Source organism: Eleutherodactylus coqui, unplaced genomic scaffold, assembly GCF_035609145.1.
Source record: "Eleutherodactylus coqui strain aEleCoq1 unplaced genomic scaffold, aEleCoq1.hap1 HAP1_SCAFFOLD_139, whole genome shotgun sequence".
Taxonomy (NCBI): Eukaryota; Metazoa; Chordata; class Amphibia; order Anura; family Eleutherodactylidae; genus Eleutherodactylus; species Eleutherodactylus coqui.
The window spans coordinates 14684-42279 of NW_027102017.1; the positions used below are offsets into that span (position 1 = coordinate 14684).

Consider the following 27596-nt stretch of genomic DNA (forward strand, 5'->3'; position numbering starts at 1 on the left):
TAAACAGACACATTTCTTTCTTTACTGTATTGACTGCGGTCTGTAATCGAGCGGTTGAACTGTTTCTGTGTCCATGCATTGAATAAAGCAATACATCCTTGTAAAGTAGGCGTCCGTTCGTTGGAGTTCTTTGCTCCCCGAGTGTTGCTCCATCTCTAAACGTTGGCCTGGATCTTCATGGACGAATACTGCCCATCCCACGTGGAGCGTGTATCTCAGCCCGCGTGGAGTGCTGCAGTCCAATGAGGTATTCCGTGCTACATAGCAAGCCTTGGGCCTGTGTGATTGGGGGTCCGCTGCTGTCTGTCCACTCTGAAGCGCGCATCCGGGGCCGGCCGCTTTTCGACTACCAGCGACTGCAGGTCACACACACAGGCTGGTTGGAATGGCCTAGCATTATCCTGATCCGGAGGTGTAACTTGAAGCTGCGGGGCCCCAGTACAAAGTCTGGAACTGGGCCCCCAAACTATAAAGCGTCATTGATAGCATTGGTTTACAATGTGGGGAAGAGAGACTTTATGGGCCCCCTAGGGCTCCGGGCCCCCTGCACATACACCCATGACCCGAATACGTGGAGCATACAGACGCAGGCTGCCAGGATACGCTGTGCCTGCCCGATGTTTCCAACTTGGCTATTAGCGCAGCGGTAGGTACGAACTATAGAGTGCGGCTGCCATATGAACTGGTGTGTGTGTGTGTGTGTGTTTTGCTTCCAGTTGTACCTGTGCTGTGCACACTCTGGCAGACGCAGCTGCTCAGTGGATACAATGTTGCGAGCAGACGGGCTGAGTGTCAATCAAAGTGCTTGGGTGGTAGCAGCAGCCGCCGCCACAGCTGCGCTGCACCTCTTGCTCGTCGGTTTTGTTTTTCTGCTTTTGGAAACTGCTGTAGGAAAGGGGGTGCACCGGTCCTGGAGGTACTGCAATACCAGGTCAATGCGTGGAGTGGACAGAGCAAGCTCTTTTTCCAGCTCCCTGTTCTAAAAATCCATTTAATATATGGTCCCCAGATAGGGGACGTATCAGATATTAAACTGATAAGAACAGATACTACACTTGATCTTAGCCAAAAGGCCGAGAAGCGATAACCCGAAATGGGTTTCACCTGTAGCCCGGCCCACCCAACTCCACTTCCAAGGCTTGAGGCAACACGCTCAGCCAGCACTCTGGGCGCACCCACAATGCACCCAGGCAGCTGGGAGAGCTATTAAAACTTTCCATAGCCCCGCCCCACGCCTTCTCAACCGCGCCCAGCCTCACACCCTCAGTCCTTCCTCTTGCACCGTGCTCACGCATCCTAGGCTTGCAGAGCCTGCTGCTGCTGCTACTGCAGGACTCGTCAGCTCCCTACAAAGGATGGTTAAGCCGGCGATGACACTAGAAGCAAGCACTAGTTTGTCTCTGAAGGTGCGTCGGTCGGTCGGTTGGAGGGATCTCTTCGGCCGGCCGCATTTCCAGTGGGGACGGATGGAAACTTTTAACCTAAAATAAGGGAAATTGGCTTCGGCCCCATAGGGCTTTATTGCCTTCCCCTGGGCCAGCATTAGTAGACCCTAGTAAGGAGAATATTAGAGCGGCATGGTCATCCGAAGAACTTAAAAACATACAGCAGGCCTTTTTTGCCCGCCCGCCATACATACATACATACATAACTACAGATTTTATATTTTTTTTTACATATATACATTATATATACACACACACACACACACACACACACACACACACACACACACACACACACACACACAATCTTAAATCTATCTTTAATCTATATCTACAAAATCTGTAATTTAGAAATAATCCATATCTATATTCTACATAATTAATAAAGATAGATAGATAGATAGATAGATAGATAGATAGATAGATAGATAGATAGACTCACTCACATACATGCATACATACATACATACTGTATGCAATTGAGCCAGGTGTTTGGAAGGCTGACGATGTCACTCCTTTGTGATGTCATCAATTTAGAAGCATTAATACCGGGCTTGGCAGCCATTTCAGTCAGTCTCTGCTGCAGCTGGGAGACGGGAGATGGTCTTTATTTCCACCAAGAAGCTGCAGAACTACCGGTAACTGCATCATTTTTATTTTATTCAATATAGGTTTTATTGGTTTCATGGAGGGGGGGAAACTTTTGCCTTATCTCAAAGCAATGTAAAATTAACTTTGACAATGAAACTTAATAAATCAATTTCGAGTTGAACTATATCATGTTTGTCTGTGATATTTTATAAGGTCTACAAACAGGGGAATGAGGGGAGGGTAAGGGGGGGGTAGGTATCTATGACACGGGAGAAAGAAAAAATAAAACAAAAAGGGGGGGGGGGGCGGGCTCCGGAATTGTTGTTTCTCTTTACGATTGTGGTTTAAACGTGTTACTCACATGTCCCTGTCTGTAACCACTTGGTAAATAGGGGTGAGCTCCGGGCATCTATCCATATCGCCCAGGTGTGATACAATTTATCATAGCCTGACGGCTCATCTGGAAGCCTCATTCTCTCCATACGCTCTATTTCGTGGATCATTGCTATTTTTAGTGGAGTGCATTTTTTATGCAGCACACAAGGGGGAGACAGCGGCCTACCAAAATCGAGTTGGCTGCTGCTGTGGCTTTCTTTTTTTAAAAAAAAGGTAGGTTCCGTTCTTCCATGGTGAGGAATAGGCAGGGAGGTTCGGTTTTTGCCAGCTGGGGAATGCTTATAGGCAAGGCCTTATCCCTGGTGGTGCATGTAACGTCAGACCACGTTTCAGCATTCAGTCAGTCAGTGGCTGACAAACGAGCTCCATGCAAGTTTACATTAAACAGACACATTTCTTTCTTTACTGTATTGACTGCGGTCTGTAATCGAGCGGTTGAACTGTTTCTGTGTCCATGCATTGAATAAAGCAATACATCCTTGTAAAGTAGGCGTCCGTTCGTTGGAGTTCTTTGCTCCCCGAGTGTTGCTCCATCTCTAAACGTTGGCCTGGATCTTCATGGACGAATACTGCCCATCCCACGTGGAGCGTGTATCTCAGCCCGCGTGGAGTGCTGCAGTCCAATGAGGTATTCCGTGCTACATAGCAAGCCTTGGGCCTGTGTGATTGGGGGTCCGCTGCTGTCTGTCCACTCTGAAGCGCGCATCCGGGGCCGGCCGCTTTTCGACTACCAGCGACTGCAGGTCACACACACAGGCTGGTTGGAATGGCCTAGCATTATCCTGATCCGGAGGTGTAACTTGAAGCTGCGGGGCCCCAGTACAAAGTCTGGAACTGGGCCCCCAAACTATAAAGCGTCATTGATAGCATTGGTTTACAATGTGGGGAAGAGAGACTTTATGGGCCCCCTAGGGCTCCGGGCCCCCTGCACATACACCCATGACCCGAATACGTGGAGCATACAGACGCAGGCTGCCAGGATACGCTGTGCCTGCCCGATGTTTCCAACTTGGCTATTAGCGCAGCGGTAGGTACGAACTATAGAGTGCGGCTGCCATATGAACTGGTGTGTGTGTGTGTGTGTGTGTGTGTTTTGCTTCCAGTTGTACCTGTGCTGTGCACACTCTGGCAGACGCAGCTGCTCAGTGGATACAATGTTGCGAGCAGACGGGCTGAGTGTCAATCAAAGTGCTTGGGTGGTAGCAGCAGCCGCCGCCACAGCTGCGCTGCACCTCTTGCTCGTCGGTTTTGTTTTTCTGCTTTTGGAAACTGCTGTAGGAAAGGGGGTGCACCGGTCCTGGAGGTACTGCAATACCAGGTCAATGCGTGGAGTGGACAGAGCAAGCTCTTTTTCCAGCTCCCTGTTCTAAAAATCCATTTAATATATGGTCCCCAGATAGGGGACGTATCAGATATTAAACTGATAAGAACAGATACTACACTTGATCTTAGCCAAAAGGCCGAGAAGCGATAACCCGAAATGGGTTTCACCTGTAGCCCGGCCCGCCCAACTCCACTTCCAAGGCTTGAGGCAACACGCTCAGCCAGCACTCTGGGCGCACCCACAATGCACCCAGGCAGCTGGGAGAGCTATTAAAACTTTCCATAGCCCCGCCCCACGCCTTCTCAACCGCGCCCAGCCTCACACCCTCAGTCCTTCCTCTTGCACCGTGCTCACGCATCCTAGGCTTGCAGAGCCTGCTGCTGCTGCTACTGCAGGACTCGTCAGCTCCCTACAAAGGATGGTTAAGCCGGCGATGACACTAGAAGCAAGCACTAGTTTGTCTCTGAAGGTGCGTCGGTCGGTCGGTTGGAGGGATCTCTTCGGCCGGCCGCATTTCCAGTGGGGACGGATGGAAACTTTTAACCTAAAATAAGGGAAATTGGCTTCGGCCCCATAGGGCTTTATTGCCTTCCCCTGGGCCAGCATTAGTAGACCCTAGTAAGGAGAATATTAGAGCGGCATGGTCATCCGAAGAACTTAAAAACATACAGCAGGCCTTTTTTGCCCGCCCGCCATACATACATACATACATAACTACAGATTTTATATTTTTTTTTACATATATACATTATATATACACACACACACACACACACACACACACACACACACACACACACACACACACACACACAATCTTAAATCTATCTTTAATCTATATCTACAAAATCTGTAATTTAGAAATAATCCATATCTATATTCTACATAATTAATAAAGATAGATAGATAGATAGATAGATAGATAGATAGATAGACTCACTCACATACATGCATACATACATACATACTGTATGCAATTGAGCCAGGTGTTTGGAAGGCTGACGATGTCACTCCTTTGTGATGTCATCAATTTAGAAGCATTAATACCGGGCTTGGCAGCCATTTCAGTCAGTCTCTGCTGCAGCTGGGAGACGGGAGATGGTCTTTATTTCCACCAAGAAGCTGCAGAACTACCGGTAACTGCATCATTTTTATTTTATTCAATATAGGTTTTATTGGTTTCATGGAGGGGGGGAAACTTTTGCCTTATCTCAAAGCAATGTAAAATTAACTTTGACAATGAAACTTAATAAATCAATTTCGAGTTGAACTATATCATGTTTGTCTGTGATATTTTATAAGGTCTACAAACAGGGGAATGAGGGGAGGGTAAGGGGGGGGTAGGTATCTATGACACGGGAGAAAGAAAAAATAAAACAAAAAGGGGGGGGGGGGCGGGCTCCGGAATTGTTGTTTCTCTTTACGATTGTGGTTTAAACGTGTTACTCACATGTCCCTGTCTGTAACCACTTGGTAAATAGGGGTGAGCTCCGGGCATCTATCCATATCGCCCAGGTGTGATACAATTTATCATAGCCTGACGGCTCATCTGGAAGCCTCATTCTCTCCATACGCTCTATTTCGTGGATCATTGCTATTTTTAGTGGAGTGCATTTTTTATGCAGCACACAAGGGGGAGACAGCGGCCTACCAAAATCGAGTTGGCTGCTGCTGTGGCTTTCTTTTTTTAAAAAAAAGGTAGGTTCCGTTCTTCCATGGTGAGGAATAGGCAGGGAGGTTCGGTTTTTGCCAGCTGGGGAATGCTTATAGGCAAGGCCTTATCCCTGGTGGTGCATGTAACGTCAGACCACGTTTCAGCATTCAGTCAGTCAGTGGCTGACAAACGAGCTCCATGCAAGTTTACATTAAACAGACACATTTCTTTCTTTACTGTATTGACTGCGGTCTGTAATCGAGCGGTTGAACTGTTTCTGTGTCCATGCATTGAATAAAGCAATACATCCTTGTAAAGTAGGCGTCCGTTCGTTGGAGTTCTTTGCTCCCCGAGTGTTGCTCCATCTCTAAACGTTGGCCTGGATCTTCATGGACGAATACTGCCCATCCCACGTGGAGCGTGTATCTCAGCCCGCGTGGAGTGCTGCAGTCCAATGAGGTATTCCGTGCTACATAGCAAGCCTTGGGCCTGTGTGATTGGGGGTCCGCTGCTGTCTGTCCACTCTGAAGCGCGCATCCGGGGCCGGCCGCTTTTCGACTACCAGCGACTGCAGGTCACACACACAGGCTGGTTGGAATGGCCTAGCATTATCCTGATCCGGAGGTGTAACTTGAAGCTGCGGGGCCCCAGTACAAAGTCTGGAACTGGGCCCCCAAACTATAAAGCGTCATTGATAGCATTGGTTTACAATGTGGGGAAGAGAGACTTTATGGGCCCCCTAGGGCTCCGGGCCCCCTGCACATACACCCATGACCCGAATACGTGGAGCATACAGACGCAGGCTGCCAGGATACGCTGTGCCTGCCCGATGTTTCCAACTTGGCTATTAGCGCAGCGGTAGGTACGAACTATAGAGTGCGGCTGCCATATGAACTGGTGTGTGTGTGTGTGTGTGTTTTGCTTCCAGTTGTACCTGTGCTGTGCACACTCTGGCAGACGCAGCTGCTCAGTGGATACAATGTTGCGAGCAGACGGGCTGAGTGTCAATCAAAGTGCTTGGGTGGTAGCAGCAGCCGCCGCCACAGCTGCGCTGCACCTCTTGCTCGTCGGTTTTGTTTTTCTGCTTTTGGAAACTGCTGTAGGAAAGGGGGTGCACCGGTCCTGGAGGTACTGCAATACCAGGTCAATGCGTGGAGTGGACAGAGCAAGCTCTTTTTCCAGCTCCCTGTTCTAAAAATCCATTTAATATATGGTCCCCAGATAGGGGACGTATCAGATATTAAACTGATAAGAACAGATACTACACTTGATCTTAGCCAAAAGGCCGAGAAGCGATAACCCGAAATGGGTTTCACCTGTAGCCCGGCCCGCCCAACTCCACTTCCAAGGCTTGAGGCAACACGCTCAGCCAGCACTCTGGGCGCACCCACAATGCACCCAGGCAGCTGGGAGAGCTATTAAAACTTTCCATAGCCCCGCCCCACGCCTTCTCAACCGCGCCCAGCCTCACACCCTCAGTCCTTCCTCTTGCACCGTGCTCACGCATCCTAGGCTTGCAGAGCCTGCTGCTGCTGCTACTGCAGGACTCGTCAGCTCCCTACAAAGGATGGTTAAGCCGGCGATGACACTAGAAGCAAGCACTAGTTTGTCTCTGAAGGTGCGTCGGTCGGTCGGTTGGAGGGATCTCTTCGGCCGGCCGCATTTCCAGTGGGGACGGATGGAAACTTTTAACCTAAAATAAGGGAAATTGGCTTCGGCCCCATAGGGCTTTATTGCCTTCCCCTGGGCCAGCATTAGTAGACCCTAGTAAGGAGAATATTAGAGCGGCATGGTCATCCGAAGAACTTAAAAACATACAGCAGGCCTTTTTTGCCCGCCCGCCATACATACATACATACATAACTACAGATTTTATATTTTTTTTTACATATATACATTATATATACACACACACACACACACACACACACACACACACACACACACACACACACAATCTTAAATCTATCTTTAATCTATATCTACAAAATCTGTAATTTAGAAATAATCCATATCTATATTCTACATAATTAATAAAGATAGATAGATAGATAGATAGATAGATAGATAGATAGATAGACTCACTCACATACATGCATACATACATACATACTGTATGCAATTGAGCCAGGTGTTTGGAAGGCTGACGATGTCACTCCTTTGTGATGTCATCAATTTAGAAGCATTAATACCGGGCTTGGCAGCCATTTCAGTCAGTCTCTGCTGCAGCTGGGAGACGGGAGATGGTCTTTATTTCCACCAAGAAGCTGCAGAACTACCGGTAACTGCATCATTTTTATTTTATTCAATATAGGTTTTATTGGTTTCATGGAGGGGGGGAAACTTTTGCCTTATCTCAAAGCAATGTAAAATTAACTTTGACAATGAAACTTAATAAATCAATTTCGAGTTGAACTATATCATGTTTGTCTGTGATATTTTATAAGGTCTACAAACAGGGGAATGAGGGGAGGGTAAGGGGGGGGTAGGTATCTATGACACGGGAGAAAGAAAAAATAAAACAAAAAGGGGGGGGGGGGCGGGCTCCGGAATTGTTGTTTCTCTTTACGATTGTGGTTTAAACGTGTTACTCACATGTCCCTGTCTGTAACCACTTGGTAAATAGGGGTGAGCTCCGGGCATCTATCCATATCGCCCAGGTGTGATACAATTTATCATAGCCTGACGGCTCATCTGGAAGCCTCATTCTCTCCATACGCTCTATTTCGTGGATCATTGCTATTTTTAGTGGAGTGCATTTTTTATGCAGCACACAAGGGGGAGACAGCGGCCTACCAAAATCGAGTTGGCTGCTGCTGTGGCTTTCTTTTTTTAAAAAAAAGGTAGGTTCCGTTCTTCCATGGTGAGGAATAGGCAGGGAGGTTCGGTTTTTGCCAGCTGGGGAATGCTTATAGGCAAGGCCTTATCCCTGGTGGTGCATGTAACGTCAGACCACGTTTCAGCATTCAGTCAGTCAGTGGCTGACAAACGAGCTCCATGCAAGTTTACATTAAACAGACACATTTCTTTCTTTACTGTATTGACTGCGGTCTGTAATCGAGCGGTTGAACTGTTTCTGTGTCCATGCATTGAATAAAGCAATACATCCTTGTAAAGTAGGCGTCCGTTCGTTGGAGTTCTTTGCTCCCCGAGTGTTGCTCCATCTCTAAACGTTGGCCTGGATCTTCATGGACGAATACTGCCCATCCCACGTGGAGCGTGTATCTCAGCCCGCGTGGAGTGCTGCAGTCCAATGAGGTATTCCGTGCTACATAGCAAGCCTTGGGCCTGTGTGATTGGGGGTCCGCTGCTGTCTGTCCACTCTGAAGCGCGCATCCGGGGCCGGCCGCTTTTCGACTACCAGCGACTGCAGGTCACACACACAGGCTGGTTGGAATGGCCTAGCATTATCCTGATCCGGAGGTGTAACTTGAAGCTGCGGGGCCCCAGTACAAAGTCTGGAACTGGGCCCCCAAACTATAAAGCGTCATTGATAGCATTGGTTTACAATGTGGGGAAGAGAGACTTTATGGGCCCCCTAGGGCTCCGGGCCCCCTGCACATACACCCATGACCCGAATACGTGGAGCATACAGACGCAGGCTGCCAGGATACGCTGTGCCTGCCCGATGTTTCCAACTTGGCTATTAGCGCAGCGGTAGGTACGAACTATAGAGTGCGGCTGCCATATGAACTGGTGTGTGTGTGTGTGTGTGTTTTGCTTCCAGTTGTACCTGTGCTGTGCACACTCTGGCAGACGCAGCTGCTCAGTGGATACAATGTTGCGAGCAGACGGGCTGAGTGTCAATCAAAGTGCTTGGGTGGTAGCAGCAGCCGCCGCCACAGCTGCGCTGCACCTCTTGCTCGTCGGTTTTGTTTTTCTGCTTTTGGAAACTGCTGTAGGAAAGGGGGTGCACCGGTCCTGGAGGTACTGCAATACCAGGTCAATGCGTGGAGTGGACAGAGCAAGCTCTTTTTCCAGCTCCCTGTTCTAAAAATCCATTTAATATATGGTCCCCAGATAGGGGACGTATCAGATATTAAACTGATAAGAACAGATACTACACTTGATCTTAGCCAAAAGGCCGAGAAGCGATAACCCGAAATGGGTTTCACCTGTAGCCCGGCCCGCCCAACTCCACTTCCAAGGCTTGAGGCAACACGCTCAGCCAGCACTCTGGGCGCACCCACAATGCACCCAGGCAGCTGGGAGAGCTATTAAAACTTTCCATAGCCCCGCCCCACGCCTTCTCAACCGCGCCCAGCCTCACACCCTCAGTCCTTCCTCTTGCACCGTGCTCACGCATCCTAGGCTTGCAGAGCCTGCTGCTGCTGCTACTGCAGGACTCGTCAGCTCCCTACAAAGGATGGTTAAGCCGGCGATGACACTAGAAGCAAGCACTAGTTTGTCTCTGAAGGTGCGTCGGTCGGTCGGTTGGAGGGATCTCTTCGGCCGGCCGCATTTCCAGTGGGGACGGATGGAAACTTTTAACCTAAAATAAGGGAAATTGGCTTCGGCCCCATAGGGCTTTATTGCCTTCCCCTGGGCCAGCATTAGTAGACCCTAGTAAGGAGAATATTAGAGCGGCATGGTCATCCGAAGAACTTAAAAACATACAGCAGGCCTTTTTTGCCCGCCCGCCATACATACATACATACATAACTACAGATTTTATATTTTTTTTTACATATATACATTATATATACACACACACACACACACACACACACACACACACACACACACACACACACACACACACACACACACAATCTTAAATCTATCTTTAATCTATATCTACAAAATCTGTAATTTAGAAATAATCCATATCTATATTCTACATAATTAATAAAGATAGATAGATAGATAGATAGATAGATAGATAGACTCACTCACATACATGCATACATACATACATACTGTATGCAATTGAGCCAGGTGTTTGGAAGGCTGACGATGTCACTCCTTTGTGATGTCATCAATTTAGAAGCATTAATACCGGGCTTGGCAGCCATTTCAGTCAGTCTCTGCTGCAGCTGGGAGACGGGAGATGGTCTTTATTTCCACCAAGAAGCTGCAGAACTACCGGTAACTGCATCATTTTTATTTTATTCAATATAGGTTTTATTGGTTTCATGGAGGGGGGGAAACTTTTGCCTTATCTCAAAGCAATGTAAAATTAACTTTGACAATGAAACTTAATAAATCAATTTCGAGTTGAACTATATCATGTTTGTCTGTGATATTTTATAAGGTCTACAAACAGGGGAATGAGGGGAGGGTAAGGGGGGGGTAGGTATCTATGACACGGGAGAAAGAAAAAATAAAACAAAAAGGGGGGGGGGGGGCGGGCTCCGGAATTGTTGTTTCTCTTTACGATTGTGGTTTAAACGTGTTACTCACATGTCCCTGTCTGTAACCACTTGGTAAATAGGGGTGAGCTCCGGGCATCTATCCATATCGCCCAGGTGTGATACAATTTATCATAGCCTGACGGCTCATCTGGAAGCCTCATTCTCTCCATACGCTCTATTTCGTGGATCATTGCTATTTTTAGTGGAGTGCATTTTTTATGCAGCACACAAGGGGGAGACAGCGGCCTACCAAAATCGAGTTGGCTGCTGCTGTGGCTTTCTTTTTTTAAAAAAAAGGTAGGTTCCGTTCTTCCATGGTGAGGAATAGGCAGGGAGGTTCGGTTTTTGCCAGCTGGGGAATGCTTATAGGCAAGGCCTTATCCCTGGTGGTGCATGTAACGTCAGACCACGTTTCAGCATTCAGTCAGTCAGTGGCTGACAAACGAGCTCCATGCAAGTTTACATTAAACAGACACATTTCTTTCTTTACTGTATTGACTGCGGTCTGTAATCGAGCGGTTGAACTGTTTCTGTGTCCATGCATTGAATAAAGCAATACATCCTTGTAAAGTAGGCGTCCGTTCGTTGGAGTTCTTTGCTCCCCGAGTGTTGCTCCATCTCTAAACGTTGGCCTGGATCTTCATGGACGAATACTGCCCATCCCACGTGGAGCGTGTATCTCAGCCCGCGTGGAGTGCTGCAGTCCAATGAGGTATTCCGTGCTACATAGCAAGCCTTGGGCCTGTGTGATTGGGGGTCCGCTGCTGTCTGTCCACTCTGAAGCGCGCATCCGGGGCCGGCCGCTTTTCGACTACCAGCGACTGCAGGTCACACACACAGGCTGGTTGGAATGGCCTAGCATTATCCTGATCCGGAGGTGTAACTTGAAGCTGCGGGGCCCCAGTACAAAGTCTGGAACTGGGCCCCCAAACTATAAAGCGTCATTGATAGCATTGGTTTACAATGTGGGGAAGAGAGACTTTATGGGCCCCCTAGGGCTCCGGGCCCCCTGCACATACACCCATGACCCGAATACGTGGAGCATACAGACGCAGGCTGCCAGGATACGCTGTGCCTGCCCGATGTTTCCAACTTGGCTATTAGCGCAGCGGTAGGTACGAACTATAGAGTGCGGCTGCCATATGAACTGGTGTGTGTGTGTGTGTGTGTTTTGCTTCCAGTTGTACCTGTGCTGTGCACACTCTGGCAGACGCAGCTGCTCAGTGGATACAATGTTGCGAGCAGACGGGCTGAGTGTCAATCAAAGTGCTTGGGTGGTAGCAGCAGCCGCCGCCACAGCTGCGCTGCACCTCTTGCTCGTCGGTTTTGTTTTTCTGCTTTTGGAAACTGCTGTAGGAAAGGGGGTGCACCGGTCCTGGAGGTACTGCAATACCAGGTCAATGCGTGGAGTGGACAGAGCAAGCTCTTTTTCCAGCTCCCTGTTCTAAAAATCCATTTAATATATGGTCCCCAGATAGGGGACGTATCAGATATTAAACTGATAAGAACAGATACTACACTTGATCTTAGCCAAAAGGCCGAGAAGCGATAACCCGAAATGGGTTTCACCTGTAGCCCGGCCCGCCCAACTCCACTTCCAAGGCTTGAGGCAACACGCTCAGCCAGCACTCTGGGCGCACCCACAATGCACCCAGGCAGCTGGGAGAGCTATTAAAACTTTCCATAGCCCCGCCCCACGCCTTCTCAACCGCGCCCAGCCTCACACCCTCAGTCCTTCCTCTTGCACCGTGCTCACGCATCCTAGGCTTGCAGAGCCTGCTGCTGCTGCTACTGCAGGACTCGTCAGCTCCCTACAAAGGATGGTTAAGCCGGCGATGACACTAGAAGCAAGCACTAGTTTGTCTCTGAAGGTGCGTCGGTCGGTCGGTTGGAGGGATCTCTTCGGCCGGCCGCATTTCCAGTGGGGACGGATGGAAACTTTTAACCTAAAATAAGGGAAATTGGCTTCGGCCCCATAGGGCTTTATTGCCTTCCCCTGGGCCAGCATTAGTAGACCCTAGTAAGGAGAATATTAGAGCGGCATGGTCATCCGAAGAACTTAAAAACATACAGCAGGCCTTTTTTGCCCGCCCGCCATACATACATACATACATAACTACAGATTTTATATTTTTTTTTACATATATACATTATATATACACACACACACACACACACACACACACACACACACACACACAATCTTAAATCTATCTTTAATCTATATCTACAAAATCTGTAATTTAGAAATAATCCATATCTATATTCTACATAATTAATAAAGATAGATAGATAGATAGATAGATAGATAGATAGACTCACTCACATACATGCATACATACATACATACTGTATGCAATTGAGCCAGGTGTTTGGAAGGCTGACGATGTCACTCCTTTGTGATGTCATCAATTTAGAAGCATTAATACCGGGCTTGGCAGCCATTTCAGTCAGTCTCTGCTGCAGCTGGGAGACGGGAGATGGTCTTTATTTCCACCAAGAAGCTGCAGAACTACCGGTAACTGCATCATTTTTATTTTATTCAATATAGGTTTTATTGGTTTCATGGAGGGGGGGAAACTTTTGCCTTATCTCAAAGCAATGTAAAATTAACTTTGACAATGAAACTTAATAAATCAATTTCGAGTTGAACTATATCATGTTTGTCTGTGATATTTTATAAGGTCTACAAACAGGGGAATGAGGGGAGGGTAAGGGGGGGGTAGGTATCTATGACACGGGAGAAAGAAAAAATAAAACAAAAAGGGGGGGGGGGGCGGGCTCCGGAATTGTTGTTTCTCTTTACGATTGTGGTTTAAACGTGTTACTCACATGTCCCTGTCTGTAACCACTTGGTAAATAGGGGTGAGCTCCGGGCATCTATCCATATCGCCCAGGTGTGATACAATTTATCATAGCCTGACGGCTCATCTGGAAGCCTCATTCTCTCCATACGCTCTATTTCGTGGATCATTGCTATTTTTAGTGGAGTGCATTTTTTATGCAGCACACAAGGGGGAGACAGCGGCCTACCAAAATCGAGTTGGCTGCTGCTGTGGCTTTCTTTTTTTAAAAAAAAGGTAGGTTCCGTTCTTCCATGGTGAGGAATAGGCAGGGAGGTTCGGTTTTTGCCAGCTGGGGAATGCTTATAGGCAAGGCCTTATCCCTGGTGGTGCATGTAACGTCAGACCACGTTTCAGCATTCAGTCAGTCAGTGGCTGACAAACGAGCTCCATGCAAGTTTACATTAAACAGACACATTTCTTTCTTTACTGTATTGACTGCGGTCTGTAATCGAGCGGTTGAACTGTTTCTGTGTCCATGCATTGAATAAAGCAATACATCCTTGTAAAGTAGGCGTCCGTTCGTTGGAGTTCTTTGCTCCCCGAGTGTTGCTCCATCTCTAAACGTTGGCCTGGATCTTCATGGACGAATACTGCCCATCCCACGTGGAGCGTGTATCTCAGCCCGCGTGGAGTGCTGCAGTCCAATGAGGTATTCCGTGCTACATAGCAAGCCTTGGGCCTGTGTGATTGGGGGTCCGCTGCTGTCTGTCCACTCTGAAGCGCGCATCCGGGGCCGGCCGCTTTTCGACTACCAGCGACTGCAGGTCACACACACAGGCTGGTTGGAATGGCCTAGCATTATCCTGATCCGGAGGTGTAACTTGAAGCTGCGGGGCCCCAGTACAAAGTCTGGAACTGGGCCCCCAAACTATAAAGCGTCATTGATAGCATTGGTTTACAATGTGGGGAAGAGAGACTTTATGGGCCCCCTAGGGCTCCGGGCCCCCTGCACATACACCCATGACCCGAATACGTGGAGCATACAGACGCAGGCTGCCAGGATACGCTGTGCCTGCCCGATGTTTCCAACTTGGCTATTAGCGCAGCGGTAGGTACGAACTATAGAGTGCGGCTGCCATATGAACTGGTGTGTGTGTGTGTGTGTGTTTTGCTTCCAGTTGTACCTGTGCTGTGCACACTCTGGCAGACGCAGCTGCTCAGTGGATACAATGTTGCGAGCAGACGGGCTGAGTGTCAATCAAAGTGCTTGGGTGGTAGCAGCAGCCGCCGCCACAGCTGCGCTGCACCTCTTGCTCGTCGGTTTTGTTTTTCTGCTTTTGGAAACTGCTGTAGGAAAGGGGGTGCACCGGTCCTGGAGGTACTGCAATACCAGGTCAATGCGTGGAGTGGACAGAGCAAGCTCTTTTTCCAGCTCCCTGTTCTAAAAATCCATTTAATATATGGTCCCCAGATAGGGGACGTATCAGATATTAAACTGATAAGAACAGATACTACACTTGATCTTAGCCAAAAGGCCGAGAAGCGATAACCCGAAATGGGTTTCACCTGTAGCCCGGCCCGCCCAACTCCACTTCCAAGGCTTGAGGCAACACGCTCAGCCAGCACTCTGGGCGCACCCACAATGCACCCAGGCAGCTGGGAGAGCTATTAAAACTTTCCATAGCCCCGCCCCACGCCTTCTCAACCGCGCCCAGCCTCACACCCTCAGTCCTTCCTCTTGCACCGTGCTCACGCATCCTAGGCTTGCAGAGCCTGCTGCTGCTGCTACTGCAGGACTCGTCAGCTCCCTACAAAGGATGGTTAAGCCGGCGATGACACTAGAAGCAAGCACTAGTTTGTCTCTGAAGGTGCGTCGGTCGGTCGGTTGGAGGGATCTCTTCGGCCGGCCGCATTTCCAGTGGGGACGGATGGAAACTTTTAACCTAAAATAAGGGAAATTGGCTTCGGCCCCATAGGGCTTTATTGCCTTCCCCTGGGCCAGCATTAGTAGACCCTAGTAAGGAGAATATTAGAGCGGCATGGTCATCCGAAGAACTTAAAAACATACAGCAGGCCTTTTTTGCCCGCCCGCCATACATACATACATACATAACTACAGATTTTATATTTTTTTTTACATATATACATTATATATACACACACACACACACACACACACACACACACACACACACACACACACACACACACACACACAATCTTAAATCTATCTTTAATCTATATCTACAAAATCTGTAATTTAGAAATAATCCATATCTATATTCTACATAATTAATAAAGATAGATAGATAGATAGATAGATAGATAGATAGATAGACTCACTCACATACATGCATACATACATACATACTGTATGCAATTGAGCCAGGTGTTTGGAAGGCTGACGATGTCACTCCTTTGTGATGTCATCAATTTAGAAGCATTAATACCGGGCTTGGCAGCCATTTCAATTTCAGTCAGTCTCTGCTGCAGCTGGGAGACGGGAGATGGTCTTTATTTCCACCAAGAAGCTGCAGAACTACCGGTAACTGCATCATTTTTATTTTATTCAATATAGGTTTTATTGGTTTCATGGAGGGGGGGAAACTTTTGCCTTATCTCAAAGCAATGTAAAATTAACTTTGACAATGAAACTTAATAAATCAATTTCGAGTTGAACTATATCATGTTTGTCTGTGATATTTTATAAGGTCTACAAACAGGGGAATGAGGGGAGGGTAAGGGGGGGGTAGGTATCTATGACACGGGAGAAAGAAAAAATAAAACAAAAAGGGGGGGGGGGGCGGGCTCCGGAATTGTTGTTTCTCTTTACGATTGTGGTTTAAACGTGTTACTCACATGTCCCTGTCTGTAACCACTTGGTAAATAGGGGTGAGCTCCGGGCATCTATCCATATCGCCCAGGTGTGATACAATTTATCATAGCCTGACGGCTCATCTGGAAGCCTCATTCTCTCCATACGCTCTATTTCGTGGATCATTGCTATTTTTAGTGGAGTGCATTTTTTATGCAGCACACAAGGGGGAGACAGCGGCCTACCAAAATCGAGTTGGCTGCTGCTGTGGCTTTCTTTTTTTAAAAAAAAGGTAGGTTCCGTTCTTCCATGGTGAGGAATAGGCAGGGAGGTTCGGTTTTTGCCAGCTGGGGAATGCTTATAGGCAAGGCCTTATCCCTGGTGGTGCATGTAACGTCAGACCACGTTTCAGCATTCAGTCAGTCAGTGGCTGACAAACGAGCTCCATGCAAGTTTACATTAAACAGACACATTTCTTTCTTTACTGTATTGACTGCGGTCTGTAATCGAGCGGTTGAACTGTTTCTGTGTCCATGCATTGAATAAAGCAATACATCCTTGTAAAGTAGGCGTCCGTTCGTTGGAGTTCTTTGCTCCCCGAGTGTTGCTCCATCTCTAAACGTTGGCCTGGATCTTCATGGACGAATACTGCCCATCCCACGTGGAGCGTGTATCTCAGCCCGCGTGGAGTGCTGCAGTCCAATGAGGTATTCCGTGCTACATAGCAAGCCTTGGGCCTGTGTGATTGGGGGTCCGCTGCTGTCTGTCCACTCTGAAGCGCGCATCCGGGGCCGGCCGCTTTTCGACTACCAGCGACTGCAGGTCACACACACAGGCTGGTTGGAATGGCCTAGCATTATCCTGATCCGGAGGTGTAACTTGAAGCTGCGGGGCCCCAGTACAAAGTCTGGAACTGGGCCCCCAAACTATAAAGCGTCATTGATAGCATTGGTTTACAATGTGGGGAAGAGAGACTTTATGGGCCCCCTAGGGCTCCGGGCCCCCTGCACATACACCCATGACCCGAATACGTGGAGCATACAGACGCAGGCTGCCAGGATACGCTGTGCCTGCCCGATGTTTCCAACTTGGCTATTAGCGCAGCGGTAGGTACGAACTATAGAGTGCGGCTGCCATATGAACTGGTGTGTGTGTGTGTGTGTGTTTTGCTTCCAGTTGTACCTGTGCTGTGCACACTCTGGCAGACGCAGCTGCTCAGTGGATACAATGTTGCGAGCAGACGGGCTGAGTGTCAATCAAAGTGCTTGGGTGGTAGCAGCAGCCGCCGCCACAGCTGCGCTGCACCTCTTGCTCGTCGGTTTTGTTTTTCTGCTTTTGGAAACTGCTGTAGGAAAGGGGGTGCACCGGTCCTGGAGGTACTGCAATACCAGGTCAATGCGTGGAGTGGACAGAGCAAGCTCTTTTTCCAGCTCCCTGTTCTAAAAATCCATTTAATATATGGTCCCCAGATAGGGGACGTATCAGATATTAAACTGATAAGAACAGATACTACACTTGATCTTAGCCAAAAGGCCGAGAAGCGATAACCCGAAATGGGTTTCACCTGTAGCCCGGCCCGCCCAACTCCACTTCCAAGGCTTGAGGCAACACGCTCAGCCAGCACTCTGGGCGCACCCACAATGCACCCAGGCAGCTGGGAGAGCTATTAAAACTTTCCATAGCCCCGCCCCACGCCTTCTCAACCGCGCCCAGCCTCACACCCTCAGTCCTTCCTCTTGCACCGTGCTCACGCATCCTAGGCTTGCAGAGCCTGCTGCTGCTGCTACTGCAGGACTCGTCAGCTCCCTACAAAGGATGGTTAAGCCGGCGATGACACTAGAAGCAAGCACTAGTTTGTCTCTGAAGGTGCGTCGGTCGGTCGGTTGGAGGGATCTCTTCGGCCGGCCGCATTTCCAGTGGGGACGGATGGAAACTTTTAACCTAAAATAAGGGAAATTGGCTTCGGCCCCATAGGGCTTTATTGCCTTCCCCTGGGCCAGCATTAGTAGACCCTAGTAAGGAGAATATTAGAGCGGCATGGTCATCCGAAGAACTTAAAAACATACAGCAGGCCTTTTTTGCCCGCCCGCCATACATACATACATACATAACTACAGATTTTATATTTTTTTTTACATATATACATTATATATACACACACACACACACACACACACACACACACACACACACACACACACACACACACACACACACAATCTTAAATCTATCTTTAATCTATATCTACAAAATCTGTAATTTAGAAATAATCCATATCTATATTCTACATAATTAATAAAGATAGATAGATAGATAGATAGATAGATAGATAGATAGATAGATAGACTCACTCACATACATGCATACATACATACATACTGTATGCAATTGAGCCAGGTGTTTGGAAGGCTGACGATGTCACTCCTTTGTGATGTCATCAATTTAGAAGCATTAATACCGGGCTTGGCAGCCATTTCAGTCAGTCTCTGCTGCAGCTGGGAGACGGGAGATGGTCTTTATTTCCACCAAGAAGCTGCAGAACTACCGGTAACTGCATCATTTTTATTTTATTCAATATAGGTTTTATTGGTTTCATGGAGGGGGGGAAACTTTTGCCTTATCTCAAAGCAATGTAAAATTAACTTTGACAATGAAACTTAATAAATCAATTTCGAGTTGAACTATATCATGTTTGTCTGTGATATTTTATAAGGTCTACAAACAGGGGAATGAGGGGAGGGTAAGGGGGGGGTAGGTATCTATGACACGGGAGAAAGAAAAAATAAAACAAAAAGGGGGGGGGGGGCGGGCTCCGGAATTGTTGTTTCTCTTTACGATTGTGGTTTAAACGTGTTACTCACATGTCCCTGTCTGTAACCACTTGGTAAATAGGGGTGAGCTCCGGGCATCTATCCATATCGCCCAGGTGTGATACAATTTATCATAGCCTGACGGCTCATCTGGAAGCCTCATTCTCTCCATACGCTCTATTTCGTGGATCATTGCTATTTTTAGTGGAGTGCATTTTTTATGCAGCACACAAGGGGGAGACAGCGGCCTACCAAAATCGAGTTGGCTGCTGCTGTGGCTTTCTTTTTTTAAAAAAAAGGTAGGTTCCGTTCTTCCATGGTGAGGAATAGGCAGGGAGGTTCGGTTTTTGCCAGCTGGGGAATGCTTATAGGCAAGGCCTTATCCCTGGTGGTGCATGTAACGTCAGACCACGTTTCAGCATTCAGTCAGTCAGTGGCTGACAAACGAGCTCCATGCAAGTTTACATTAAACAGACACATTTCTTTCTTTACTGTATTGACTGCGGTCTGTAATCGAGCGGTTGAACTGTTTCTGTGTCCATGCATTGAATAAAGCAATACATCCTTGTAAAGTAGGCGTCCGTTCGTTGGAGTTCTTTGCTCCCCGAGTGTTGCTCCACCCGAGTGTTGCTCCATCTCTAAACGTTGGCCTGGATCTTCATGGACGAATACTGCCCATCCCACGTGGAGCGTGTATCTCAGCCCGCGTGGAGTGCTGCAGTCCAATGAGGTATTCCGTGCTACATAGCAAGCCTTGGGCCTGTGTGATTGGGGGTCCGCTGCTGTCTGTCCACTCTGAAGCGCGCATCCGGGGCCGGCCGCTTTTCGACTACCAGCGACTGCAGGTCACACACACAGGCTGGTTGGAATGGCCTAGCATTATCCTGATCCGGAGGTGTAACTTGAAGCTGCGGGGCCCCAGTACAAAGTCTGGAACTGGGCCCCCAAACTATAAAGCGTCATTGATAGCATTGGTTTACAATGTGGGGAAGAGAGACTTTATGGGCCCCCTAGGGCTCCGGGCCCCCTGCACATACACCCATGACCCGAATACGTGGAGCATACAGACGCAGGCTGCCAGGATACGCTGTGCCTGCCCGATGTTTCCAACTTGGCTATTAGCGCAGCGGTAGGTACGAACTATAGAGTGCGGCTGCCATATGAACTGGTGTGTGTGTGTGTGTGTGTTTTGCTTCCAGTTGTACCTGTGCTGTGCACACTCTGGCAGACGCAGCTGCTCAGTGGATACAATGTTGCGAGCAGACGGGCTGAGTGTCAATCAAAGTGCTTGGGTGGTAGCAGCAGCCGCCGCCACAGCTGCGCTGCACCTCTTGCTCGTCGGTTTTGTTTTTCTGCTTTTGGAAACTGCTGTAGGAAAGGGGGTGCACCGGTCCTGGAGGTACTGCAATACCAGGTCAATGCGTGGAGTGGACAGAGCAAGCTCTTTTTCCAGCTCCCTGTTCTAAAAATCCATTTAATATATGGTCCCCAGATAGGGGACGTATCAGATATTAAACTGATAAGAACAGATACTACACTTGATCTTAGCCAAAAGGCCGAGAAGCGATAACCCGAAATGGGTTTCACCTGTAGCCCGGCCCGCCCAACTCCACTTCCAAGGCTTGAGGCAACACGCTCAGCCAGCACTCTGGGCGCACCCACAATGCACCCAGGCAGCTGGGAGAGCTATTAAAACTTTCCATAGCCCCGCCCCACGCCTTCTCAACCGCGCCCAGCCTCACACCCTCAGTCCTTCCTCTTGCACCGTGCTCACGCATCCTAGGCTTGCAGAGCCTGCTGCTGCTGCTACTGCAGGACTCGTCAGCTCCCTACAAAGGATGGTTAAGCCGGCGATGACACTAGAAGCAAGCACTAGTTTGTCTCTGAAGGTGCGTCGGTCGGTCGGTTGGAGGGATCTCTTCGGCCGGCCGCATTTCCAGTGGGGACGGATGGAAACTTTTAACCTAAAATAAGGGAAATTGGCTTCGGCCCCATAGGGCTTTATTGCCTTCCCCTGGGCCAGCATTAGTAGACCCTAGTAAGGAGAATATTAGAGCGGCATGGTCATCCGAAGAACTTAAAAACATACAGCAGGCCTTTTTTGCCCGCCCGCCATACATACATACATACATAACTACAGATTTTATATTTTTTTTTACATATATACATTATATATACACACACACACACACACACACACACACACACACACACACACACACACACACACACAATCTTAAATCTATCTTTAATCTATATCTACAAAATCTGTAATTTAGAAATAATCCATATCTATATTCTACATAATTAATAAAGATAGATAGATAGATAGATAGATAGATAGATAGACTCACTCACATACATGCATACATACATACATACTGTATGCAATTGAGCCAGGTGTTTGGAAGGCTGACGATGTCACTCCTTTGTGATGTCATCAATTTAGAAGCATTAATACCGGGCTTGGCAGCCATTTCAGTCAGTCTCTGCTGCAGCTGGGAGACGGGAGATGGTCTTTATTTCCACCAAGAAGCTGCAGAACTACCGGTAACTGCATCATTTTTATTTTATTCAATATAGGTTTTATTGGTTTCATGGAGGGGGGGAAACTTTTGCCTTATCTCAAAGCAATGTAAAATTAACTTTGACAATGAAACTTAATAAATCAATTTCGAGTTGAACTATATCATGTTTGTCTGTGATATTTTATAAGGTCTACAAACAGGGGAATGAGGGGAGGGTAAGGGGGGGGTAGGTATCTATGACACGGGAGAAAGAAAAAATAAAACAAAAAGGGGGGGGGGGGGCGGGCTCCGGAATTGTTGTTTCTCTTTACGATTGTGGTTTAAACGTGTTACTCACATGTCCCTGTCTGTAACCACTTGGTAAATAGGGGTGAGCTCCGGGCATCTATCCATATCGCCCAGGTGTGATACAATTTATCATAGCCTGACGGCTCATCTGGAAGCCTCATTCTCTCCATACGCTCTATTTCGTGGATCATTGCTATTTTTAGTGGAGTGCATTTTTTATGCAGCACACAAGGGGGAGACAGCGGCCTACCAAAATCGAGTTGGCTGCTGCTGTGGCTTTCTTTTTTTAAAAAAAAGGTAGGTTCCGTTCTTCCATGGTGAGGAATAGGCAGGGAGGTTCGGTTTTTGCCAGCTGGGGAATGCTTATAGGCAAGGCCTTATCCCTGGTGGTGCATGTAACGTCAGACCACGTTTCAGCATTCAGTCAGTCAGTGGCTGACAAACGAGCTCCATGCAAGTTTACATTAAACAGACACATTTCTTTCTTTACTGTATTGACTGCGGTCTGTAATCGAGCGGTTGAACTGTTTCTGTGTCCATGCATTGAATAAAGCAATACATCCTTGTAAAGTAGGCGTCCGTTCGTTGGAGTTCTTTGCTCCCCGAGTGTTGCTCCATCTCTAAACGTTGGCCTGGATCTTCATGGACGAATACTGCCCATCCCACGTGGAGCGTGTATCTCAGCCCGCGTGGAGTGCTGCAGTCCAATGAGGTATTCCGTGCTACATAGCAAGCCTTGGGCCTGTGTGATTGGGGGTCCGCTGCTGTCTGTCCACTCTGAAGCGCGCATCCGGGGCCGGCCGCTTTTCGACTACCAGCGACTGCAGGTCACACACACAGGCTGGTTGGAATGGCCTAGCATTATCCTGATCCGGAGGTGTAACTTGAAGCTGCGGGGCCCCAGTACAAAGTCTGGAACTGGGCCCCCAAACTATAAAGCGTCATTGATAGCATTGGTTTACAATGTGGGGAAGAGAGACTTTATGGGCCCCCTAGGGCTCCGGGCCCCCTGCACATACACCCATGACCCGAATACGTGGAGCATACAGACGCAGGCTGCCAGGATACGCTGTGCCTGCCCGATGTTTCCAACTTGGCTATTAGCGCAGCGGTAGGTACGAACTATAGAGTGCGGCTGCCATATGAACTGGTGTGTGTGTGTGTGTGTGTTTTGCTTCCAGTTGTACCTGTGCTGTGCACACTCTGGCAGACGCAGCTGCTCAGTGGATACAATGTTGCGAGCAGACGGGCTGAGTGTCAATCAAAGTGCTTGGGTGGTAGCAGCAGCCGCCGCCACAGCTGCGCTGCACCTCTTGCTCGTCGGTTTTGTTTTTCTGCTTTTGGAAACTGCTGTAGGAAAGGGGGTGCACCGGTCCTGGAGGTACTGCAATACCAGGTCAATGCGTGGAGTGGACAGAGCAAGCTCTTTTTCCAGCTCCCTGTTCTAAAAATCCATTTAATATATGGTCCCCAGATAGGGGACGTATCAGATATTAAACTGATAAGAACAGATACTACACTTGATCTTAGCCAAAAGGCCGAGAAGCGATAACCCGAAATGGGTTTCACCTGTAGCCCGGCCCGCCCAACTCCACTTCCAAGGCTTGAGGCAACACGCTCAGCCAGCACTCTGGGCGCACCCACAATGCACCCAGGCAGCTGGGAGAGCTATTAAAACTTTCCATAGCCCCGCCCCACGCCTTCTCAACCGCGCCCAGCCTCACACCCTCAGTCCTTCCTCTTGCACCGTGCTCACGCATCCTAGGCTTGCAGAGCCTGCTGCTGCTGCTACTGCAGGACTCGTCAGCTCCCTACAAAGGATGGTTAAGCCGGCGATGACACTAGAAGCAAGCACTAGTTTGTCTCTGAAGGTGCGTCGGTCGGTCGGTTGGAGGGATCTCTTCGGCCGGCCGCATTTCCAGTGGGGACGGATGGAAACTTTTAACCTAAAATAAGGGAAATTGGCTTCGGCCCCATAGGGCTTTATTGCCTTCCCCTGGGCCAGCATTAGTAGACCCTAGTAAGGAGAATATTAGAGCGGCATGGTCATCCGAAGAACTTAAAAACATACAGCAGGCCTTTTTTGCCCGCCCGCCATACATACATACATACATAACTACAGATTTTATATTTTTTTTTACATATATACATTATATATACACACACACACACACACACACACACACACACACACACACACACAATCTTAAATCTATCTTTAATCTATATCTACAAAATCTGTAATTTAGAAATAATCCATATCTATATTCTACATAATTAATAAAGATAGATAGATAGATAGATAGATAGATAGATAGATAGATAGACTCACTCACATACATGCATACATACATACATACTGTATGCAATTGAGCCAGGTGTTTGGAAGGCTGACGATGTCACTCCTTTGTGATGTCATCAATTTAGAAGCATTAATACCGGGCTTGGCAGCCATTTCAGTCAGTCTCTGCTGCAGCTGGGAGACGGGAGATGGTCTTTATTTCCACCAAGAAGCTGCAGAACTACCGGTAACTGCATCATTTTTATTTTATTCAATATAGGTTTTATTGGTTTCATGGAGGGGGGGAAACTTTTGCCTTATCTCAAAGCAATGTAAAATTAACTTTGACAATGAAACTTAATAAATCAATTTCGAGTTGAACTATATCATGTTTGTCTGTGATATTTTATAAGGTCTACAAACAGGGGAATGAGGGGAGGGTAAGGGGGGGGTAGGTATCTATGACACGGGAGAAAGAAAAAATAAAACAAAAAGGGGGGGGGGGGCGGGCTCCGGAATTGTTGTTTCTCTTTACGATTGTGGTTTAAACGTGTTACTCACATGTCCCTGTCTGTAACCACTTGGTAAATAGGGGTGAGCTCCGGGCATCTATCCATATCGCCCAGGTGTGATACAATTTATCATAGCCTGACGGCTCATCTGGAAGCCTCATTCTCTCCATACGCTCTATTTCGTGGATCATTGCTATTTTTAGTGGAGTGCATTTTTTATGCAGCACACAAGGGGGAGACAGCGGCCTACCAAAATCGAGTTGGCTGCTGCTGTGGCTTTCTTTTTTTAAAAAAAAGGTAGGTTCCGTTCTTCCATGGTGAGGAATAGGCAGGGAGGTTCGGTTTTTGCCAGCTGGGGAATGCTTATAGGCAAGGCCTTATCCCTGGTGGTGCATGTAACGTCAGACCACGTTTCAGCATTCAGTCAGTCAGTGGCTGACAAACGAGCTCCATGCAAGTTTACATTAAACAGACACATTTCTTTCTTTACTGTATTGACTGCGGTCTGTAATCGAGCGGTTGAACTGTTTCTGTGTCCATGCATTGAATAAAGCAATACATCCTTGTAAAGTAGGCGTCCGTTCGTTGGAGTTCTTTGCTCCCCGAGTGTTGCTCCATCTCTAAACGTTGGCCTGGATCTTCATGGACGAATACTGCCCATCCCACGTGGAGCGTGTATCTCAGCCCGCGTGGAGTGCTGCAGTCCAATGAGGTATTCCGTGCTACATAGCAAGCCTTGGGCCTGTGTGATTGGGGGTCCGCTGCTGTCTGTCCACTCTGAAGCGCGCATCCGGGGCCGGCCGCTTTTCGACTACCAGCGACTGCAGGTCACACACACAGGCTGGTTGGAATGGCCTAGCATTATCCTGATCCGGAGGTGTAACTTGAAGCTGCGGGGCCCCAGTACAAAGTCTGGAACTGGGCCCCCAAACTATAAAGCGTCATTGATAGCATTGGTTTACAATGTGGGGAAGAGAGACTTTATGGGCCCCCTAGGGCTCCGGGCCCCCTGCACATACACCCATGACCCGAATACGTGGAGCATACAGACGCAGGCTGCCAGGATACGCTGTGCCTGCCCGATGTTTCCAACTTGGCTATTAGCGCAGCGGTAGGTACGAACTATAGAGTGCGGCTGCCATATGAACTGGTGTGTGTGTGTGTGTGTGTTTTGCTTCCAGTTGTACCTGTGCTGTGCACACTCTGGCAGACGCAGCTGCTCAGTGGATACAATGTTGCGAGCAGACGGGCTGAGTGTCAATCAAAGTGCTTGGGTGGTAGCAGCAGCCGCCGCCACAGCTGCGCTGCACCTCTTGCTCGTCGGTTTTGTTTTTCTGCTTTTGGAAACTGCTGTAGGAAAGGGGGTGCACCGGTCCTGGAGGTACTGCAATACCAGGTCAATGCGTGGAGTGGACAGAGCAAGCTCTTTTTCCAGCTCCCTGTTCTAAAAATCCATTTAATATATGGTCCCCAGATAGGGGACGTATCAGATATTAAACTGATAAGAACAGATTTTTTTTTTTTTTTTTATACCCTCAGATTGGGTTGAAAACTTACTTTACTTTACTTTCAAGTAAACTGTCATTGCATATTTACTGCAACGTTCATCCCTTTCATCATCAGGCTTTATTACTGTTCTTATTTTTCACAGTAACAAAAAACAATATCACAAAGAAAAAACATTATTTTTACAATCCAACAAGTTGAATCCACTTCTTCACCTTCCAAACGCCCTCCGCATCCACCCCCCTCCTCCTCTTATCCCATAGGTAGCATATGAATAACTTCCCTAGCACCATTCTTACACTCGCATTCACACTCAGCTCTTCTCTTTTATACACATACACGTTCCTCACATCCCACAGCACTTCTTTCACACATGACAAAAACAACCACAACAATCTTTCTTTCACTCCATCACTCGCACCTAATCCAAACATCAGTACCTCAAAAGATAGAAACTGAATGCCTGTTAACTCTTTACAGAGCGGTCCTAATTTTTTCACCACTTTCTGGGCATAGGCACAATTCCAGAATAAGTGGACTATGCTCTCGCTGCCTCCACACTGGACTCTAGGACAGGTCTCTCTTGCTATCAGACCTCTACTCCTCTGGAATTCTCTCACAGGTAGTACGCCATGCAAGCTCTGCCATACAATTTCTTTCTGTCTGCCAGTCATTCCATCCATTCTCACTTTCGCCCATACTCTCTGCACATTCCTTCCACCAACCAGATTTATCTCACTCACCCTTTCCCTACTCTCAATCATTCTCACAAGCAGACGTTTATTTCGGAGCATACTCACTTCCACTTCACTCAACTCATACTTCTCTACAAACTTTACAATCCACTCATACCACTTTGGAACCACGAATGCAACAGGCTTACTCAAGTCATTCCTGCACCACTTTAACCTTACAAACAGTCGCCCAGCCAAATATCTCATCATACACGACACCTTTCTCTCTCTCTCAATCACAGCCAATAAAAAAACTAATCCATTCACTCCAAAATAAACTTCTAGGTTCGGGAAACTCATACCACCATTCCTCCAGTTCTTCACCACAGTCTCTCTTTTCAAGCGCTCCATCTTAGATCCCCAGAAAAAAACAAATAGAATCCTATTTAAACTCCTGAGCCTCATATAGTCAGGCGGGAAGATCATTGCCACATACAAAAAGATTGGCAGAACAATACTCTTGATCACTACTATTTTTCCCAGGAGACTAAGATCTCTCATCCTCCAGAAGGTCAACCGTTTCTCCACTCTTTCCTTTGCTGCCTCCCAACTCTCTTTACCATCCACAGAGT

The 27596-nt window shown here is 47.8% G+C and overlaps 10 non-coding genes across 10 annotated transcripts; all 10 read right to left on the reverse strand.

Moving 5' to 3' along the window:
* Positions 1-894: 894 nt before the first annotated feature.
* On the reverse strand, positions 895-1085 carry LOC136594229 (U2 spliceosomal RNA). The gene has a single exon (XR_010788510.1). It is a non-coding gene; the product is annotated as a U2 spliceosomal RNA (small nuclear RNA).
* Positions 1086-3713: 2628 nt separating this feature from the next.
* Positions 3714-3904, reverse strand: LOC136594230 (U2 spliceosomal RNA). Its single transcript, XR_010788511.1, has one exon. It is a non-coding gene; the product is annotated as a U2 spliceosomal RNA (small nuclear RNA).
* Positions 3905-6516: 2612 nt separating this feature from the next.
* LOC136594231 (U2 spliceosomal RNA) lies at positions 6517-6707 on the reverse strand. Its single transcript, XR_010788512.1, has one exon. It is a non-coding gene; the product is annotated as a U2 spliceosomal RNA (small nuclear RNA).
* A 2608-nt stretch (positions 6708-9315) lies between these two features.
* LOC136594232 (U2 spliceosomal RNA) lies at positions 9316-9506 on the reverse strand. Its single transcript, XR_010788513.1, has one exon. It is a non-coding gene; the product is annotated as a U2 spliceosomal RNA (small nuclear RNA).
* Positions 9507-12123: 2617 nt separating this feature from the next.
* Positions 12124-12314, reverse strand: LOC136594233 (U2 spliceosomal RNA). The gene has a single exon (XR_010788514.1). It is a non-coding gene; the product is annotated as a U2 spliceosomal RNA (small nuclear RNA).
* Positions 12315-14906: 2592 nt separating this feature from the next.
* Positions 14907-15097, reverse strand: LOC136594234 (U2 spliceosomal RNA). The gene has a single exon (XR_010788516.1). It is a non-coding gene; the product is annotated as a U2 spliceosomal RNA (small nuclear RNA).
* A 2622-nt stretch (positions 15098-17719) lies between these two features.
* On the reverse strand, positions 17720-17910 carry LOC136594235 (U2 spliceosomal RNA). The gene has a single exon (XR_010788517.1). It is a non-coding gene; the product is annotated as a U2 spliceosomal RNA (small nuclear RNA).
* A 2642-nt stretch (positions 17911-20552) lies between these two features.
* LOC136594236 (U2 spliceosomal RNA) lies at positions 20553-20743 on the reverse strand. The gene has a single exon (XR_010788518.1). It is a non-coding gene; the product is annotated as a U2 spliceosomal RNA (small nuclear RNA).
* A 2607-nt stretch (positions 20744-23350) lies between these two features.
* Positions 23351-23541, reverse strand: LOC136594237 (U2 spliceosomal RNA). Its single transcript, XR_010788519.1, has one exon. It is a non-coding gene; the product is annotated as a U2 spliceosomal RNA (small nuclear RNA).
* A 2602-nt stretch (positions 23542-26143) lies between these two features.
* Positions 26144-26340, reverse strand: LOC136594278 (U2 spliceosomal RNA). Its single transcript, XR_010788559.1, has one exon. It is a non-coding gene; the product is annotated as a U2 spliceosomal RNA (small nuclear RNA).
* Between the last annotated feature and the right edge of the window lie 1256 nt (positions 26341-27596).